Raw genomic sequence first — 20,424 nt, forward strand, 5'->3', positions numbered from 1 at the left:
TTCCTCTCCTCCAACTCACCTGGGGACGACCTCCTCTCCTCCAACCTACCTGGGAACGACCTCCTCTCCTCATCCAACTCACCTGGGGACGGCTTCCTCTCCTCCAACTCACCAGGGGACGACCTCCTCTCCTCCAACCTACCTGGGAACGACCTCCTCTCCTCCTCCAACTCACCTGGGGACGGCTTCCTCTCCTCCAACTCACCAGGGGACGACCTCCTCTCCTCCAACCTACCTGGGAACGACCTCCTCTCCTCCTCCAACTCACCTCGGGACGACCTCCTCTCCTCCTCCAACTCACCTGGGGACGGCTTCCTCTCCTCCAACTCACCTGGGGACGACCTCCTCTCCTCCAACCTACCTGGGAACGACCTCCTCTCCTCCTCCAACTCACCTGGGGACGACCTCCTCTCCTCCAACCTACCTGGGAACGACCTCCTCTCCTCCTCCAACTCACCTGGGGACGGCTTCTTCTCCTCCAACCTACCTGGGAACGACCTCCTCTCCTCCTCCAACTCACCTGGGGACGACCTCCTCTCCTCCAACCTACCTGGGAACGACCTCCTCTCCTCCTCCAACTCACCTGGGGACGGCTTCCTCTCCTCCAACCTACCTGGTTACGTCTGGCTCCTCTGCAATTCACAATATCACCATGTCCTGTGCTCCAGATGAGCCAGGCACCTCAGGGTTGTCTCCAGGTCAGGCATTCAATCCTTCAGCCATGCGGCCTTTTCCAAAAGCAGGGCCAAGAAAAACAACTGGCAGGATCAGGAAGAAGAGGCGGTCTGAAATACTCACTGATACACCAGTGAAACAAGCACTGATGGAAGAACAACAGGGAAGAGGAAAGAAAAGACAGAGCATCATTGGTAAGAATAAAGGCAAGAAACAGAAAAATGAGAGAAAGCCCACCAAGAAAATGTTGAACTTTGAGGATTCTAACATTTCAGATGAGGAAAACTTTTGTGTTGTGTGCATGGAGCCATATGGCAACTCAAAGCCAAAGGAGGTCTGGGAAAAATGTGCTCTATGCAGTCTCTGGGCCCACAAAGCCTGCACTCCTGGGTTACCGGCATTCATTTGTCAGCACTGTGACTCTGATTAAGAAGACACACACACACACACATAGATAGATGTTTTTTTGTTAGAAATTGTAGTTTGTTTATCAAGTATACTGTTAAGTAAGTTCGTTCAACTTGGCGCAGAAAAAAAAACATGGGCCCTGCAACATCCATCGAGTTCCTAGGAATTAATTTGGATTCAGTCAAATTCCAAGCATCTTTGCCCAAAGAGAAAATCGACCGAATAATTCTCGAACTCCTATCCCTGCTCGGCCACTTAAACTTCGCCATGCGCATCATTCCGCAGGGCCGCTCCTTCATATCGCACCTCCTCTCACTCGCGTCCTCCATCCACTCACTAGAGGACCCTATTTCCATAACCCAAGCATGTCGCGATGAACTCGGGTTATGGTTAATATTTCTAAGCCAATGAAACGGCCTTTCTTTTTCTATAGCAATCTCGTTTCGTCCTCCACTGACATTCAGCTGTTCACAGACGCCGCGCCCTCAATCGGTTTCGGGGGATTTTATCAAGGTCGCTGGTTCGTGTCTCCGTGGCCACCGCAGCTCCGGAACATATCTCAATCCTCAGCTCTATTCGAGCTCTACCCTCTCGTAGTAGCAGCTTTTCTGTGGGGGAAAGAATGGTCCGCTAGTAGCATTTTAATGCATTGCGACAATGACGCAACAGTGCATTGCATTAATAAAGGCTGTTCCCATTCACCTGCTCTGATGCCACTCCTAAGGTGCCTCGCGTGGATTTCAGCTTGTGACCAGTTCATCATAATTGCTAAACATGTCCCTGGGTCAGAAAACCAAATCGCTGACGATTTCTGTTTCAGAAATTCAGGATGCTGGCTATTCGGAACTGATATTCCCGTAACCCACCCACTAAAACCCCTCCTCGACGCATCGCTCGACACTATACTCCAAGCAGTTTCTCCCAGGACCCTCCAATCCTACGTAATGGCTAAAACATTCCACGTCTCTTATAGCATGTCATTCCCTGATTTTTCTCTCCTTTCAATCACCTCATTTATTTCCTACCTTAATAGTGTTAAGGGCTTACAAGTCGGGTCCATTAAAGACTACTTGAGCGGCGTCCAGTTTTTCCATAAACTGATGTACGGCGTTCCCCTTTCCTGAGATAAACAATCCACAAACCTCCTTGCTAATCAAAGGGATCCAAAGATCCCAGCCCACCCATCCCGACGCCAGACAACCTATAACGCTAGACATTCTCACCAAATGTATTCACACCACCCACATTCGCACAAGCTACCAGCCCCTAAATACCACCCGCACACTCAACGCCATGTTCACCCTAGCGTTTTTTGGTTTTCTTAGGTGCTCGGAACTCGCTATCACCTCCAAATTTGACCCAAAAATTCACCCCACCATCTCAGACTTGTCAGTACTGGATGGTGAAGCAATCTCATATTTGATCAAGCAAAATAAGACCGACCAAACCAAAAAAGGTAATTTCGTCTACATTTTTAACCTCTCATCGCCAATCCAACCATACCAGTCAATTCTGGCATCTCTGCAATGGGGAAGTTCCCAAGCTAAATCTCCTCTGGAACCCCTGTTCATTGACGATCCCAATAAACCCGTGACACGCTTTTGGTTACAGAAACACCTCAAATCCGTTCTCCAACAGTCAGGCATTCCATCAAAGCATTTCTCAAGTCACTCCTTCCGTATCGGGGCAGCAACTTCAGCAGCCCAAAAAGGCCCAGATCCAAGCTCTCGGGAGATGGTCCTCAGATGCTTTCCAAAGCTATATCAGGACCAACCGGTTCCACATTAAAAAACCCCACCAGACCCTCATCGGGTAAAGGAAAAAAAATAAAAAAAGCACACACGTTTTTTCTTTCGTCCAGCAACGCAGTGTGAGGAAAATCTCCCGGTTGAGTACTCATTTTCCTCTCTTTTTGTTTTTCTCTTTCTGTCCAGTTCAGGTCAGGTCATCTTCATTTATATAGCGCTTTTAACAATGGATTGTTTCAAAGCAGCTTTACAGAGATAAACATATAATTTAAGGTAAGAGAGATTGTTTTGGTTTTATAGCGGTTCTTGAATAATGTTATTTCCAGCTAAAGTTAATTTTGATTGATTCAGCTCCGTCGAAATGATCAGAATTTAAACTGAACCTGTGATTAACGCTGACGGCGTTCACATGCTCATTCAGAATTGATTCTATAGTTATGTGCTTTTGAAAATATGTGCGCAGGTTTGTAATTCCATACAACCCATGCCTAAACAAACTACTTGTCTTGCCTATAATTTTGCCAGGCAGCAGACTCTGTGTCACACGCTCTGCAGGTGCAGCAGTGGGACGGTGAAGTGCGACAGGAGTCAAAATACGCTGCTGAACTTAAACAACTCGACATAGAGAGTCATACAGAATTGTTTAAGTCATACAGAATTTTGTTTTATTTTATCACTTCGGGTTACGCGAACCGAAATTCACAGCGCTTTATCTGTAGAGTGGGAAAGGGATCCTCCATAGGGAGAGGATAGTGGATACTTCAGCACTGCATTGTCATCGGGTCCAGGTGAAGCTCCTTCGTCAGATCTGGATACGGCCTGGATCCGGCAGGCTGCGGGAAAACCTCGGGATAAACAAAGACACTAATATTAGCGTAGATGCCATTCTTCTTATGATGTAACGAGTACATCAGGATTTAAGGGAAGTGTTCCCAGTTCCGGCTGACCTAATCCATGCAGCCCAACATTGAATTTATAGAAGTCTATAATGTATTATGTGTATGCTAGGTCAAAGAGATGTGTTTTTAGTCTAGCTTTGAACTGACAGAGTGTGCCTGATTCCCGGACAATGGTAGGAAGACTGTTCCAGAGTTTTGGTGCTAAATAGGAAAAGGATCTCCCGCCTGCAGTCGATTTAGATATTCTAGGTATTATCAACTGGCCGGAGTTTTGAGATCGCAATAGACGTGAAGGACTATAATGCTTTAAAAGCTCGCTCAAGCACTGCGGAGCTAAACCATTTAGTGCTTTGTAAGTAATCAACAATATTTTAAAATGTATACGATGTTTAATAGGGAGCCAATGCAGTGTTAACAGAACCGGGCTAATATGGTCATACTTCCTGGTTCTGGTAAGAACTCGAGCTGCTGCGTTTTGAACTAGCTGTAGTTTGTTTATTAAGCGTGCAGGGCAACCACCCAGTAGAGCATTACAATAATCTAGCCTTGAGCTCATGAACGCATGAACTAATTGTTCCGCATTTCCCAATGAGAGCATATGACGTATTTTAGATATATATTTTAAAGGGATACTCCACCGTTTTTTCATATTAAACTATGTTATTCTCTTATCTAAGACGAGTTGATACATACCTCTCTCGTCTCAGTGCGTGCACTGAATCGCTCTGTCGGGCGGAGAGCTTTGAGAGCAGTTAGCTTAGCCCCATTCATTGTATATGGGCCAAACAGAGATGAAGTTAGAAGCGACCAAACACATCCACGTTTTCTCTATTTAAATATAGTTACACGAGTAGTTACACGACCAAGTATGGTGACACTAAATAAAATGTGGCGCTTTTTATAAGCGGGTAAAATGGATAACTATAATGTATGGCGGAATAGCACTTATTGGGAGCACTTCGACTCGGCGCTGTAATATCTTCACTCGTGAAAAGTCCTCTCCCCCCTCTCCCTCTCCCTCTCCCTCTCCCTCTCCCTCTCCCTCCGTCAACTCTGCACAAAAAACTACTACTGCAGGTGTGCAGGTCACGTTGGTTCTATTGACGGAAATGACAGGGAGAGGGAGAGGGAGAGGGGGGAGAGGACTTTTCACGAGTGAAGATATTACAGCGCCGAGTCGAAGTGCTCCCAATAAGTGCTATTCCGCCATACATTATAGTTATCCATTATAAAAAGCGCCACATTTTATTTAGTGTCACCATACTTGGTCGTGTAACTACTCGTGTAACTATATTTAAATAGAGAAAACGTGGAAGTGTTTGGTCGCTTCTAACTTCATCTCTGTTTGGGCCATATACAATGAATGGGGCTAAGCTAACTGCTCTCAAAGCTCTCCGCCCGACAGAGCGATTCAGTGCACGCACTGAGACGAGAGAGGTATGTATCAACTCGTCTTAGATAAGAGAATAACATAGTTTAATATGAAAAAACGGTGGAGTATCCCTTTAAGATGGAAAAATGCAGTTTTACAGATACTAGACACGTGGCTTTCAAAAGAAAGGTTGGTATCAAAGAGCACACCCAGGTTCCTAAGCGACGACGAAGACTTAACCGACGACGAAGTCCAGTGAGCATTGGTCTCACAGCGGACGCAACGAGAACCCTCCAGTAAGCATAGGCCGGAATCGCCACTCAACCGTCGGCGGGTAAGGCCCGACCGCCACGGGCCGCCCTCCTGGTTGAGCATCCAGGCCCCTTCTCGAGATGCCAGCCCGCCAAACTCGGCACTCAATTGGGGGGGTCTTTAGTCCGGCAGCTGTCCTCTGCTCTTTAGCCTTTTGGGGGGAGTACTCTGGGTTCGGGCCAAACTCCCCCGGACAGCACGCCAAATACGCATTATGCCTTATCCACTCTAATTATATGTAAGTGTGAACTCATGAACATTATTTTGGGTGTTTTTTTGTTGAACTAAACAGGTTTTGTTGAGCTTTTGGCTTGAAATCGCTCTCCCGATCTGCAACACTGCCGGTTGAGAGAACAAAGCTCTTCAGTCAAGGCTATTTATTCACTTTAAACATCAGATGAAGTGGTTGTTTTCTCTTTAATAAAGATGATGCTGAGTCATTAATAAATTAGTCATGTTAGTCATACATAAACAGATGTATTTTTCCATGAGTCTGCTATGTTAGCGATTATAACGTTGCCTGTTTCGTAGCTTGTTTAATACCATTTGTTGGATAGTAAGTCACCGACTACAACTAACAAGGTGAACAAACATTCATGATGCGCCAATGCGCCAATGCCCTGACAATTCTGTTGCTTTTGTCAGACTTAAAAATGTTGAAAGTATACGAGCCTCTGCATGTCGTCTCTGATGAAGTGTCTCTTGGTTTGGAGCAAGTATAATAATATCATCAGAGATACTCCCTCAGTATCTGCGAGTGCTGATGCAACTTCATGCTGATTTTGCTCGCTGAATGACGACACGCTTGTATCGATATGTTCTGTTCTTTACAGCAAATGTTGTGATTCCTCTGGACTGTGCTGTAAGCTGCAGTTCAGATCAAGATTACTGAACACAGTTGAGCCATTCATCGCTTTAAGGAGCTCGTCTGGAGCTGGCATTGGATTCTGCTCTCAAATTGTTGCTTTATTTGCCCGCCTTGTATCCAAGCATTTGCTCACAATGGCATTTCATAACTGATTATCTTAGTCAGCTCTGAGCAGTGGTGGAGGAAGTACTGAATCTCAGTACTTAAGTAAAAGTACAAATAACCAGAGAAATATTTACTTTAGTAAAAGTAGAAGTACCACAATGACAACCCTACTTAAGTAAAAAGTAAAAAGTACCTGATTTTAAATGTACTTTAAGTATTAAAAGTAAAAGTACTTGCATAACAATTTATTCTCTTAATGTCTATATTCTAATGATTAATAAAACAGTTAATTCTAACTCATTCAACCTAATACTCATATAATGATGTTCAATATGATGGAAAAGCAGTTATATTTTAAGTTTTTGTCACCATTTCTGAACAAGCTTGCAATTAGGCAATATACACATCAAGCGTACTATATACCCTTACTATATACGGTATATATACAGTATATATAAACACACATATTATGTTAAAACGCCGTATATGACAGCGTTTGGCTGTAAACGCGATTCATTTATGGCGTAATTCTGAACCTCTTGGCTTGCCATACTAATCCTAACCAAACGTATAATACACACGCACCCCACATCACTACTAAACCTACCAATGCGTTTCCTATGCATGTAAAAACTAATTATCGCGTATAAATTGCACGATAAACACACTGCGTGCTATAGAGACGCATTTAGTGTGACCGGGTTGATATATCTATGGCAACCAAACTTCACTGGTGAGACAGAAACGTGCGATGAACGGACGGTCAGGATGACGTTTTGGCAGGGGAAAACTGATCAGAAAATTTAACGAAAATGCAACAGAACGTTGTAGAAATGTAGTGGAGTAGAAAGTATAATAATTGCTGCAAAATGTAACGAAGTAAAAGTAAAAAGTATGCACTATTGATTCTACTTAAGTAAAGTACAGATACATGAAAAATTTACTTAAAGCTGCAGTCCGTATTTTTTCCTCTTTGTCGCCATCTCTCTGTTCGAAATCTGTAACTGCAGTGATTCGCGGAATTATCATCTTTACGTGGGTTGTAAATCGGCATGAAACAGCGCGGATGAACACAGTGCTTTGAGGCGAGAGCTGCTGTCAGTCACCGCGCTGTGTGGATACTGTCATACAGAATTAGATTCACTTTTTGAAAGTTTGACCAACATAAGAATTTTCATAAGAAAATGTCTTCTGAACAAGTAAGTAAAATCCATTTTTGTTCTGACCAACCAAGGGGGAAAAAGCATTCGACATGATAAGCTTCGTTAGATTTAATCAACGCGATTTACAGCAACCGTGCAAATTATAGCCTACTTTGTTCTCAAATTGTTCATGTTAACAACATCAGCATTGCGTGACTAATGTTAAATTTAATGTGTTTTATGGTTAGCAGCGTAGTTCAGAATTCATATTCTCCATAATAGCAAAACGAGAAAGGCACAACAAAGGAAACTCCATAACTGTGTGAATTAAGAAAACGTACTGTTACACGATTGAACTATTGAAATGTCTTACTTGTTCAGCAGAAAAAAGCCGTCTCTTCTTCCGTTTCGAACCCCTTCAAAACACGGAGTTCACGCACTTTTCAAAAGCCCCGCCGATGTTTAAATCCTTGTGTTGAGGCCACGAGTTACTATCTTGAGGCCACGAGTTAATATCTTGAGGCCACGAGTTAAGATAGTAACCTCAAGATACTATCTTGAGGCTATGAGTTACTATCTTGAGGCCATGAGTTACTATCTTGAGGCCACGAGTTACTATCTTGAGGCCACGAGTTACTATCTTGAGGCCATGAGTTACTATCTTGAGGCCACGAGATACTATCTTGAGGCCACGAGTTACTATCTTGAGGCCACGAGTTACTATCTTGAGGCCACGAGATACTATCTTGAGGCCACGAGTTACTATCTTGAGGCCACAAGTTACTATCTTGAGGCCACGAGTTGCTATCTTGAGGCCACGAGTTACTATCTTGAGGCCATGAGTTGCTATCTTGAGGCCACGAGTTACTATCTTGAGGCCATGAGTTGCTATCTTGAGGCCACGAGTTACTATCTTGAGGCCACGAGATACTATCTTGAGGCCACGAGTTACTATCTTGAGGCCATGAGTTACTATCTTGAGGCCAAGAGTTACTATCTTGAGGCCACGAGTTACTATCTTGAGGCCACGAGATACTATCTTGAGGCCATGAGTTACTATCTTGAGGCCACGAGTTACTATCTTGAGGCCACGAGATACTATCTTGAGGCCACGAGTTACTATCTTGAGGCCAGGAGATACTATCTTGAGGCCACGAGTTACTATCTTGAGGCCATGAGTTGCTATCTTGAGGCCACGAGTTACTATCTTGAGGCCACGAGTTGCTATCTTGAGGCCACGAGTTACTATCTTGAGGCCACGAGATACTATCTTGAGGCCACGAGTTAATATCTTGAGGCCACAAGTTACTATCGTGAGGCCACGAGTTGCTATCTTGAGGCCACGAGTTAATATCTTGAGGCCACGAGTTACTATCTTGAGGCCACGAGATACTATCTTGAGGCCACGAGTTACTATCTTGAGGCCACGAGTTACTATCTTGAGGCCACGAGTTACTATCTTGAGGCCACGAGTTGCTATCTTGAGGCCATGAGTTACTATCTTGAGGCCACGAGATACTATCTTGAGGCCATGAGTTACTATCTTGAGGCCACGAGTTACTATCTTGAGGCCACGAGATACTATCTTGAGGCCACGAGTTACTATCTTGAGGCCACAAGTTACTATCTTGAGGCCACGAGTTGCTATCTTGAGGCCACGAGTTAATATCTTGAGGCCACGAGTTACTATCTTGAGGCCACGAGTTACTATCTTGAGGCCACGAGTTACTATCTTGAGGCCATGAGTTAATATCTTGAGGCCACGAGTTACTATCTTGAGGCCATGAGTTAAAGGAGCTGTATGTAAGAAATTTATTTCAATTAATCATAAAATGGACCTGATATATCACTAGACATTAAGAAATCATGTACATTTCAAATACTTATATCACTGACAACAGTAGTCCGGCCAGGATATTGTCATTTAAAAAGTGCAGTTGCAGCCCTCAACTGATGTTGATGTTGTCATGTTGTGTTTTGGTCTGATGCTCCACCCTCCACCTATCTACCAATCATGAAGTCAGTAGTGTTGCGGCATCCGGGTTGCCAGCTCTGCTCTAGTTACCACAGCTGCAGCTCGTCACGTTCCTGCTGGATCCTGCAGCCTATCTGGCAACCTTGAGTCAGGGGGAGGGGGAGGGGATACACCACTCTACAGTAATTTGAAAGTGATTGCAGTACCAGTTTTGGCCACAATCTTACATACAGCTCCTTTAATATCTTGAGGCCATGAGTTAATATCTTGAGGCCACGAGATACTATCTTGAGGCCATGAGTTACTATCTTGAGGCCATGAGTTACTATCTTGAGGCCACGAGTTACTATCTTGAGGCCACGAGATACTATCTTGAGGCCACGAGTTACTATCTTGAGGCCATGAGTTACTATCTTGAGGCCATGAGTTACTATCTTGAGGCCACGAGTTACTATCTTGAGGCCACGAGATACTATCTTGAGGCCATGAGTTACTATCTTGAGGCCACGAGTTACTATCTTGAGGCCACGAGATACTATCTTGAGGCCACGAGTTACTATCTTGAGGCCACGAGATACTATCTTGAGGCCATGAGTTACTATCTTGAGGCCAGGAGTTGCTATCTTGAGGCCACGAGTTACTATCTTGAGGCCATGAGTTGCTATCTTGAGGCCACGAGTTACTATCTTGAGGCCACGAGATACTATCTTGAGGCCACGAGTTAATATCTTGAGGCCACGAGTTACTATCTTGAGGCCACGAGTTGCTATCTTGAGGCCATGAGTTACTATCTTGAGGCCACGAGATACTATCTCGAGGCCACGAGTTACTATCTTGAGGCCATGAGTTACTATCTTGAGGCCACGAGATACTATCTTGAGGCCACGAGTTAATATCTTGAGGCCACGAGTTACTATCTTGAGGCCACGAGTTGCTATCTTGAGGCCACGAGTTAATATCTTGAGGCCACGAGTTACTATCTTGAGGCCACGAGTTACTATCTTGAGGCCACGAGTTACTATCTTGAGTCCATGAGTTAATATCTTGAGGCCACGAATTACTATCTTGAGGCCATGAGTTAATATCTTGAGGCCATGAGTTAATATCTTGAGGCCACGAGTTACTATCTTGAGGCCATAAGTTAATATCTTGAGGCCACGAGTTACTATCTTGAGGCCATGAGTTAATATCTTGAGGCCACGAGTTACTATCTTGAGGCCACGAGTTACTATCTTGAGGCCATGAGTTAATATCTTGAGGCCACGAGTTACTATCTTGAGGCCATGAGTTAATATCTTGAGGCCACGAGTTACTATCTTGAGGCCACGAGTTACTATCTTGAGGCCATGAGTTAATATCTTTAGGCCACGAGTTACTATCTTGAGGCCACGAGTTACTATCTTGAGGCCATGAGTTAATATCTTGAGGCCACGAGTTACTATCTTGAGGCCATGAGTTAATATCTTGAGGCCACGAGTTACTATCTTGAGGCCACGAGATACTATCTTGAGGCCACGAGTTACTATCTTGAGGCCACGAGTTACTATCTTGAGGCCACGAGTTACTATCTTGAGGCCACGAGTTGCTATCTTGAGGCCACGAGTTAATATCTTGAGGCCACGAGTTACTATCTTGAGGCCACGAGTTACTATCTTGAGGCCAGGAGTTAATATCTTGAGGCCACGAGTTACTATCTTGAGGCCACGAGTTAATATCTTGAGGCCATGAGTTAATATCTTGAGGCCACGAGTTACTATCTTGAGGCCATGAGTTAACCCTCTGGGGTCCAAGGTGTTTTCGGGGTCCTTGAGATGTTTTGGCATGCTCTGACATTTGTGCTTTTTTCAGTTGCTTATAAACATATTAATGGCACAGGTGAAATTCCACTCTATATAGCACACACAGGGCTACCATAATATGTGAGCAACATGTATGTACAAGTTTGTATTTTTGAGAGAATATTGTTTATGCGTGGTTATTGAAAAAAATAAAAAATAAAGTTTCTAATATAAGGCCACAAATAACATACTAAATATCTGTCCACAAGACTTTTGACTAGTGGATGTTGTCGCCTAGAGTATTTGCTTCAAATTGATCTGAAAATAATTCTGCCTAATCATTCACATAAAACAATAGATTGTTTTAAATTGTGAAAAACATTTTTTTGTTTGCAAAGGCAATATGCGGATGGGCGGATCGGCCCAACCCCCTCATGAATAATTAGGCAGTTCTCACCTGAGCAGACTGCATACTAATGAGCCTTTCATTCAGGGGTGTCACACAAGAAAGAATGCAAGGACAATATATATATAAATAAATAAATATTTATACACACACACACACACACACATATATATATATATATGTGTGTGTGTATATAAATATTTATTTATTTATATATATATATTGTCCTTGCATTCTTTCTTGTGTGACACCCCTGAATGAAAGGCTCATTAGTATATATATATATATACATATATATATATATATATATATATATACAAACAATCAAAATATAAATGAAAGCCAAAAGCACATTTTTAGTCACACCTTTTAGCCATCCACATACCATTTTTAGCCATCCACCGCGGTAAAAACAAACCAGTCTCATTTCAAAGTCGTTCGCGAAATGACCGCCAGGTGGCGCAAAGGGACATTTAGCAAAACGTAAGTGGGGCTAATGTCTATTAACAATAGCCTAAGGATGAAATACTACAAGTTATGGTAATTTCCAAATAAGCCTATACAAATTGTTGGTCATACAGATAAGATATAATCTTTTAAAACTGTAAAAGGCTAAAGTAGGCCTACACTCACAGGCTAAAGACAAAACGTTTATTCGCTCATGTGAGAATCAAACGTTTGCATATATCTCAGTAACAAAATTCATAGCCGAGCGGTAGAACTTTCGGTTCATCATCAAGATGACACGGGTTCAAATCCCGCACATACATGGTCTGCTGTAAATTTTATATTTATTATTGCAGAGAGATTTGTCTAGCTCTAAAACTCTGTTACACCATACAGTTTTTTTTTATATAGGCTATATATATATTTTTTTTTTTTATTCCAGGCTCTCACGCCACACCCCCGATTTCTCACGCTGAAGTGTCAACCCGGTCGGTCAAATTCCTGAAAGATATAGTTTATCTATAGATCTACCTGTTGAGCCACTCGTGATCGACTAGTTATACCGCGAATTAGTTAAAATATCCCGTAATCTATCTAGAGCGAGCGTGCATGCAAGACAGATATTGTGCTCCAAACCGTGCGCGCGCATGGCAGAGAGGTCTGTTCCCTACAACCTAGAGTTTTTAAAAACATGGTTTTAAGTAAAGTGTGATTTGCCAGGGGGGACTGGGATTTCCTTCTGGTCTAAACATCCCTACTTCTGCTGAATTATTTTAATCCCCACACCCCTCCCTCCACAGCTAATCAATGCTATAGGCTACTTCACCAATATCAAATATATAAAATAGAGATATGCAACAGGCACGTTTAAACGACAAACAATAAAATCAAAGCCAGCGTTTCAGTTGTTCATTAGTTCCAGTGGCCTGAATGCATGCACGGCTTTTCAAAATTTCACAAAGCGTGTTGAGATTATTTTGAATGAAATATTGAAGTTTATAATTAAGTGTTTTGGCACACCACGCCGAGTGGCCCTATGCATTTTTCTAAAGTCGGGTTTATTCTGGCATCGTGAGTTAGTGTTCGACAAACGCGGCGGCGCGTTCATTTAGATTAATTTATTTATCTCATTATTACAGCTAAAATAACTTAATAGGCGACTCCGTAATTTTTTGGTCATACAGATAAGAGTAGAGTAGCTTACATCGTTCAAAACTGTAAACTTGTATTCATATTAGGCTAGCGACAAAAACAGTATATCTGTCGTCTCTGTCTCCGGGAACTGCGCGTCACAAAAATGAACCGAAAGCCACTTCAGCTCAGTCACGATAAGAAATCGGCTATGTCTAAATAATTTAAATGTCTAAATATTTAGGCTAATAAATGTTATCTGATTATGTAGGCTAATCCATATGAAAACGAGAGGTACAGAGGATCTACTCAAACATGCGCTTCCCAATGAGAAAATGACAAGACAAGGGTGAAAATCTCGCTCTAATTAAATGTAGGCTAAATCGCCCTGAATTAAAATGTAAAAACATAATAATGTATTTGTCGAAATGTTGCGATATTGTTTCATTTAAGTTCATATTTATTCTATAAATGTTATTTAATTTAGCAGCATTACCACGAAGCACCGTGTTTCGATATTTATTTGAATACAAAATAAAATAAAAACTTAATTCACAAATTGCATGCCTGGTTGTAAGGATCCAAAGATCCCTGTAGACTTTAATATTAAGTTGAACATTTTGTTCATGACAACAAATTAACAAGCGTTTTTTCAGATTATATTTAGTTTTGCTTGGAAAAAGCTGGCCCAAACCAGTTTTATTTCATTAATTATTGAAATAATGAAATATTTAGTAATAAACTTTTATGACAGAAATATCACTAGGCTACATGTAACTTAAATCATTTAATTCCTTCATTATCAACACTGTCTAGAATAGCGATTTAAGTGTGAATTGCGACTTCTCTTTGTGTTAAGTCAGCCTCAGACTCCGATAGCCTATGGGGGGTTGGAGGGACATTTGCTGGACAAAGGTGTTAATGTTCCTCTTTCATATGGAGAGTGTCGGATAGCCAGCCTGATGAGCAGGCAAAATTATTGTAAGGATAAATCTGTGTCCAAATGTAGGCCCCATATCTTATTAAATTATAAATATTGTAGTTTATTTATTGTAGCCTATTTTAAGTTTTTTTTCACACAAAATTTCAATTGAAGTTATTGTAAGGTGAATTCAACAAGGCATGCTGTGTCTTTGAAGCAACAATTAAAGGCTAAATAATTATCATGCATTGATCATATCATGCATGCGCAGCGACATGGACGCGGGAAGTAGGGGTGCTGCAGGTGCTGCAGCACCCCCTGTTGGCAAACTGTGATGACAATCAAATGATAGCTTATAAATATAGGCCTATCTCTGGTTGTTGTTTCTGTTCCACAACATTTTGTATGTCATGTTTGGGGTGTGGGATGAAGAGAGGGGTATTTTTAGTAATTATTTAAGTAAAAATTATTTAATTTATCTTCGGTGTGTAGTATTAGCCAATCAGGTGTCTTGACGCGAATCACGCGATTACGATTCAGCCTACGCAGCACAAAAAAACACCGTCTAAAAAACTGCTAGTGATATAACGTTAGCCTATATCAATATCAGCGCTACACCAAGATAATTAGTTAGCTCATGTCATGTCAGAGTTTACCAGCAGAACTCCAGAGCGCAAATCTACCTTTGGTGTACCAAATTCATCGTAAGGTAGAGACACGGTGTCTTACATCTCTGCGTCTTTTTCCTGCCGCCGTGCAGGCCCAGATGGTAGCCTATATGATTGTGATTAGCATGCCTATTATAAAGAAACGAACCTTTTACTATCATGTCCATTGATTTTGATTAATATGCACGAGGGAGAGAGAGAGAGCAAGAGACAGCGCGCGCGCGGCCGGGGCTCGCTCGCTCTCTCTCCCTCTCTCTGCTCGTTTGCGCCATGGTTTGCGCCCTGTCAAACTATGTGTCAAACGCATCAGTCATTCTACTCTACAACACTCACCGATCAAAAAAGGCTTTGGCAGCCGCCAAAAAGCGGACGATCCGACGGGTATTAAAAGATTAAATACAACCCGAAACTAAAAAAACCGACCCGGCCTCTATTTGAAACCGGCCTTTATTTACCCAAACCTGTCGCCATACCAGGCGTGTAAAAGTGACAGGCGTCTATTTGGGACTCGGCTATTATTTGAAGTTTTATGGTGTAAAGATCGTTGCCGTGCTTGCATCACTCCCTTACTCCTTATAGTCCCCATGGCCACTTGGCCTGCGTGAATGCAAATGAAAAAAAAAAAAGTTTTGAGGGAGAGTAGTAATAATTCGTTACATTTATATAGCGCTTACTAGTAATTAATAGATCTGTTTAGAAGTGGACTTTTCCTATAACCACGTTCCTGTAATTGCTTGGTCCAAGCAAGCGCCCCCCCCCCCCAGCACCCCCTGTCGAAAATGACTTCCCGCGTCTCTGCGCAGCGAGGGAGACTAAATAAATTTGTTAAAAAGAGTTCCAGCGCGAGAGAGGCAAAGAAAAACGCATGTTTTTAATTTAATTATGTTTCTTTGGACAATTTTCGTTTTGTACTGTTTTAATTGTTTAATTTAGCTGTAATTTCTTTGGCAATACAAATTTAAAATGTCGCAATAATAAGATTAGCCTAGTGTTTCTTATTTTGCATCGCAAAAGAAATAAACTCTAAACCCGATGCAACCCTGTTTTAAATAAAAAAAACTGTCCCGACACTTTATTTAAACCTTGAAATGTTCGAACTTGGTTTCAAACTTAAGTAATTTTAGTGTTCTTTTACATTACACAATAATTTAGCAGACTAAAGACGAGCTTCTTCATTTTCATTTTCTGACGCAATCGGCTGACAATCTTCCTTCATCAGTTTATGTCGTTTGTGCAGCGGCTGCGGTTCTACAGGAATGTAGCAAATTTATGTTGTAATGATAATTAAACAAAACTCTTGACTTTAAATAAGTAAACAGTTATAAACAGTTAGCTATTTAAGCATCAAGGTGGTAAAATATAAACGCTGTAGGGCAACATCGATTAACAACATGTATGCTACATTGAGATTCGATCTCGGGTCGTTTAAGCTCCTTAAAGCTCGTGTTGTTGCGTTAACCACTGAGCTACCGTCTGTGCGCTGTTTAAGTTGTAAAGCCTCATTGATGTAGCCTAAATGTTTTTATTGCAATGTTTTATGTTGAAATGTTTTCATTATTTATTCAATTACATTTCAGTAGCCTAATTTCAGTATTGTGATTATGAATTATTTTAACCACGTTTCACTTGTTGAATACTTCTGCTACCAGCTTTCAATCGCTCTGAATCAGCGCGGTGCGGCGGCAGATTACGCATTAGAGAGAATAAACCGGAATAAACGAACACTTTTCATAGTCTATGATTGTAGCGCCTCTTAGCGGTAAAAGGCAGCAAATACACCACATATTTTACCACCGCGGTGGAACGGCTGATGTGGGCATTGTCATGGCTTGCCGACATTTGCGTTTGAATAGCGCGCGTCCTACGTGGGCGTGTCAGATTAACGCGTAATGAAGTGTAATGAGCTGGGGAAAAAAATACTGACAGCACTCTCTTTTCATACAGATTGCATAAAATGAGAATATTTGTTTTTTATATAAATTACTTCATTTAAAAGAAGAGAATTCAAGCTTCATAAAGAAAAATCTCTCGTGCCTGTGTGACAAGTATTCGCGGAGTTACAGTTAATCTTAGGACGCGTTTCAGAATGGACTTCACTGACAGAGAGAACGCAGAACTCGCATCATGTTTGTTTTTCTTTATTTGGTGAAAAGCACAACACTTTGTTTTTATTGTGAGTATCCACAAAAAAAATAGAAACTTAACAGGATCGATTGATGTATAACATTTGCCTGTATGACAAAAATCGACTGAGTTATTTGAGTCTCTTTTGCACTGATAAGAAAAAAAGCGAGACAATCGCGCCGGCGCGATAGCCGACCCCAGGGGGTTAAAGTCCCTGTAAAGTCAAAATTAAGTATGTGTTTTGAGTTTGTCACACCACAGAAAAATGTGTTATTAGTCACCCAGCCAAATTTCAATGATAAAAAAAGCCAGCAAGTACATAAAATAAGCTATCAAAATCTTGAAAAAATGAGCAGTAATCTCTGCTCTCAAACGCTGGGGGCGTGTCCACTGGCTGCGCTGAAACCACGCCCACTCGCAGGAAAGCTGCCGTCGTCGACTTGCCTCACTCAACTCTACAGCCGGAATGGATGCTCGCATGGTGGGCACGCACTGCCGAATGGCACCAGTTGTCGGCGCGACGGGAGGATGAAGGCCGAGGCGGGAGTCGGTTCGGCCCCATTCACCAGTAACAGCGGATTATCAGTGAATCCCAGACAGTTATCTCCGACGAAAGTTTATAAAACTATCCAGTGTAAAATGATCACTTACAGAGGCGGGTTTTGGCGGTGATCCTCAGCTCTCCATCAAGGTGGCTCTTCACAAAATGAATCCACTTCTTCTTGATGTAATCGTTTTTCGGAAATTTAAACAAGGACACCGATCTGTTTTGTACGTGATCCGGTGATCGCATCCAGGTAGTACGCATTTCCGTGACGAAGGCATAGCTAGTAGCTAGCAATCTGTAGGCTGTGTTACTAATAATAGTACTGACAGTAACTCGCGATTGAGCGGCAAACTGATGTGAATGTGCTCTATATAATATTGTTAGGAGCGACCAGCCTCAGTGCGTCATCAAGTAGGGGCGCGTCCAGGAGCTCAAGGGCTCCAGTGCGTCATCGAGCCCTGTTTTAGCCCCGCCCAGAAAATCCGTAAAATATCAATGGTGAAAAACTGTTTAACGGTCTAACTCCACAATTCAGTACTTCACAGTTCACAGTCTTTGTAATATGTTTTAGCAATACATTTCTAACATTTATAATGTGTTTAGAATTTTTTTTTGAAATTGCCTTTACAGGGACTTTAATATCTTGAGGCCACGAGTTACTATCTTGAGGCCACGAGTTACTATCTTGAGGCCATGAGTTAATATCTTGAGGCCACGAGTTACTATCTTGAGGCCACGAGTTACTATCTTGAGGCCACGAGTTGCTATCTTGAGGCCATGAGTTACTATCTTGAGGCCACGAGATACTATCTTGAGGCCACGAGTTACTATCTTGAGGCCACGAGTTACTATCTTGAGGCCACGAGATACTATCTTGAGGCCACGAGTTACTATCTTGAGGCCACGAGATACTATCTTGAGGCCACGAGTTACTATCTTGAGGCCACAAGTTACTATCTTGAGGCCACGAGTTGCTATCTTGAGGCCACGAGTTAATATCTTGAGGCCACGAGTTACTATCTTGAGGCCACGAGTTACTATCTTGAGGCCACGAGTTACTATCTTGAGGCCACGAGTTACTATCTTGAGGCCACGAGTTACTATCTTGAGGCCATGAGTTAATATCTTGAGGCCACGAGTTACTATCTTGAGGCCACGAGTTACTATCTTGAGGCCACGAGTTGCTATCTTGAGGCCACGAGTTGCTATCTTGAGGCCATGAGTTAATATCTTGAGGCCACGAGTTACTATCTTGAGGCCATGAGTTAATATCTTGAGGCCACGAGTTACTATCTTGAGGCCACGAGTTACTATCTTGAGGCCATGAGTTAATATCTTTAGGCCACGAGTTACTATCTTGAGGCCACGAGTTACTATCTTGAGGCCATGAGTTAATATCTTGAGGCCACGAGTTACTATCTTGAGGCCATGAGTTAATATCTTGAGGCCACGAGTTACTATCTTGAGGCCACGAGATACTATCTTGAGGCCACGAGTTACTATCTTGAGGCCAAGAGTTACTATCTTGAGGCCACGAGTTGCTATCTTGAGGCCACGAGTTGCTATCTTGAGGCCACGAGTTACTATCTTGAGGCCACGAGTTACTATCTTGAGGCCACGAGTTACTATCTTGAGGCCACGAGTTACTATCTTGAGGCCACGAGTTACTATCTTGAGGCCATGAGTTAATATCTTGAGGGCACGAGTTACTATCTTGAGGCCATGAGTTAATATCTTGAGGCCATGAGTTAATATCTTGAGGCCACGAGTTACTATCTTGAGGCCATGAGTTAATATCTTGAGGCCACGAGTTACTATCTTGAGGCCATGAGTTAATATCTTGAGACCACGAGTTACTATCTTGAGGCCACGAGTTACTATCTTGAGGCCATGAGTTAATATCTTGAGGCCACGAGTTACTATCTTGAGGCCATGAGTTAATATCTTGAGGCCACGAGTTACTATCTTGAGGCCACGAGTTACTATCTTGAGGCCATGAGTTAATATCTTTAGGCCACGAGTTACTATCTTGAGGCCACGAGTTACTATCTTGAGGCCATGAGTTAATATCTTGAGGCCACGAGTTACTATCTTGAGGCCACGAGTTACTATCTTGAGGCCATGAGTTAATATCTTGAGGCCACGAGTTACTATCTTGAGGCCACGAGTTACTATCTTGAGGCCACGAGATACTATCTTGAGGCCACGAGTTGCTATCTTGAGGCCACGAGATACTATCTTGAGGCCACGAGTTACTATCTTGAGGCCACGAGATACTATCTTGAGGCCACGAGTTGCTATCTTGAGGCCACGAGTTAACCCTCTGGGGACCAGAAACGCGCCGGCGCGTTTTGCCGTTTTACATCAATCGATCCTGTTAATTGTCTATTATTTTTCTGTATACTCACAATAAAAACAAAGTTTTGTGCTTTTTGTCAAATAAAGAAAAATAAACATGATGCGAGTTTTGCCTTCTTTCTGTCAGTGCAGTCCATTCTGAAACACGTCCGAAAAATTAACTCTAACTCTGCAAATACTTGTCATACAGGCAGGAGAGATTTTTCTTTATGAAGCTTGAATTCTCTTCTTTTCAATGAAGTAGTTCATATAAAAAACAAATATTCTCAGTTTATGTAATCTGTATGAAAAGAGAGTGCTGTCAGATTTTTTTCCCCCAGCTCATTACACTTCATTACGCGTTAATCTGACACGCCCACGGAGGACGCGCGCTATTCAAACGCAAATGTCGAGGCAAGCCATGACAATGCCCACATCAGCCGTTCCACCGCGGCGGTAAAATGTGGGGTGTATTTTCTGCCTTTTACCGCCAAGAGGCGCTACAATCATAGACTCTGAAAAGTGTTTGTTTATTCTCTCTAATGCGTAATCTGCCGCCG

Source organism: Rhinichthys klamathensis, unplaced genomic scaffold (assembly GCF_029890125.1).
Source record: "Rhinichthys klamathensis goyatoka isolate OS25496 unplaced genomic scaffold, OSU_Roscu_1.1 h1tg000614l_1, whole genome shotgun sequence".
Lineage (NCBI taxonomy): Eukaryota > Metazoa > Chordata > Actinopteri > Cypriniformes > Leuciscidae > Rhinichthys > Rhinichthys klamathensis.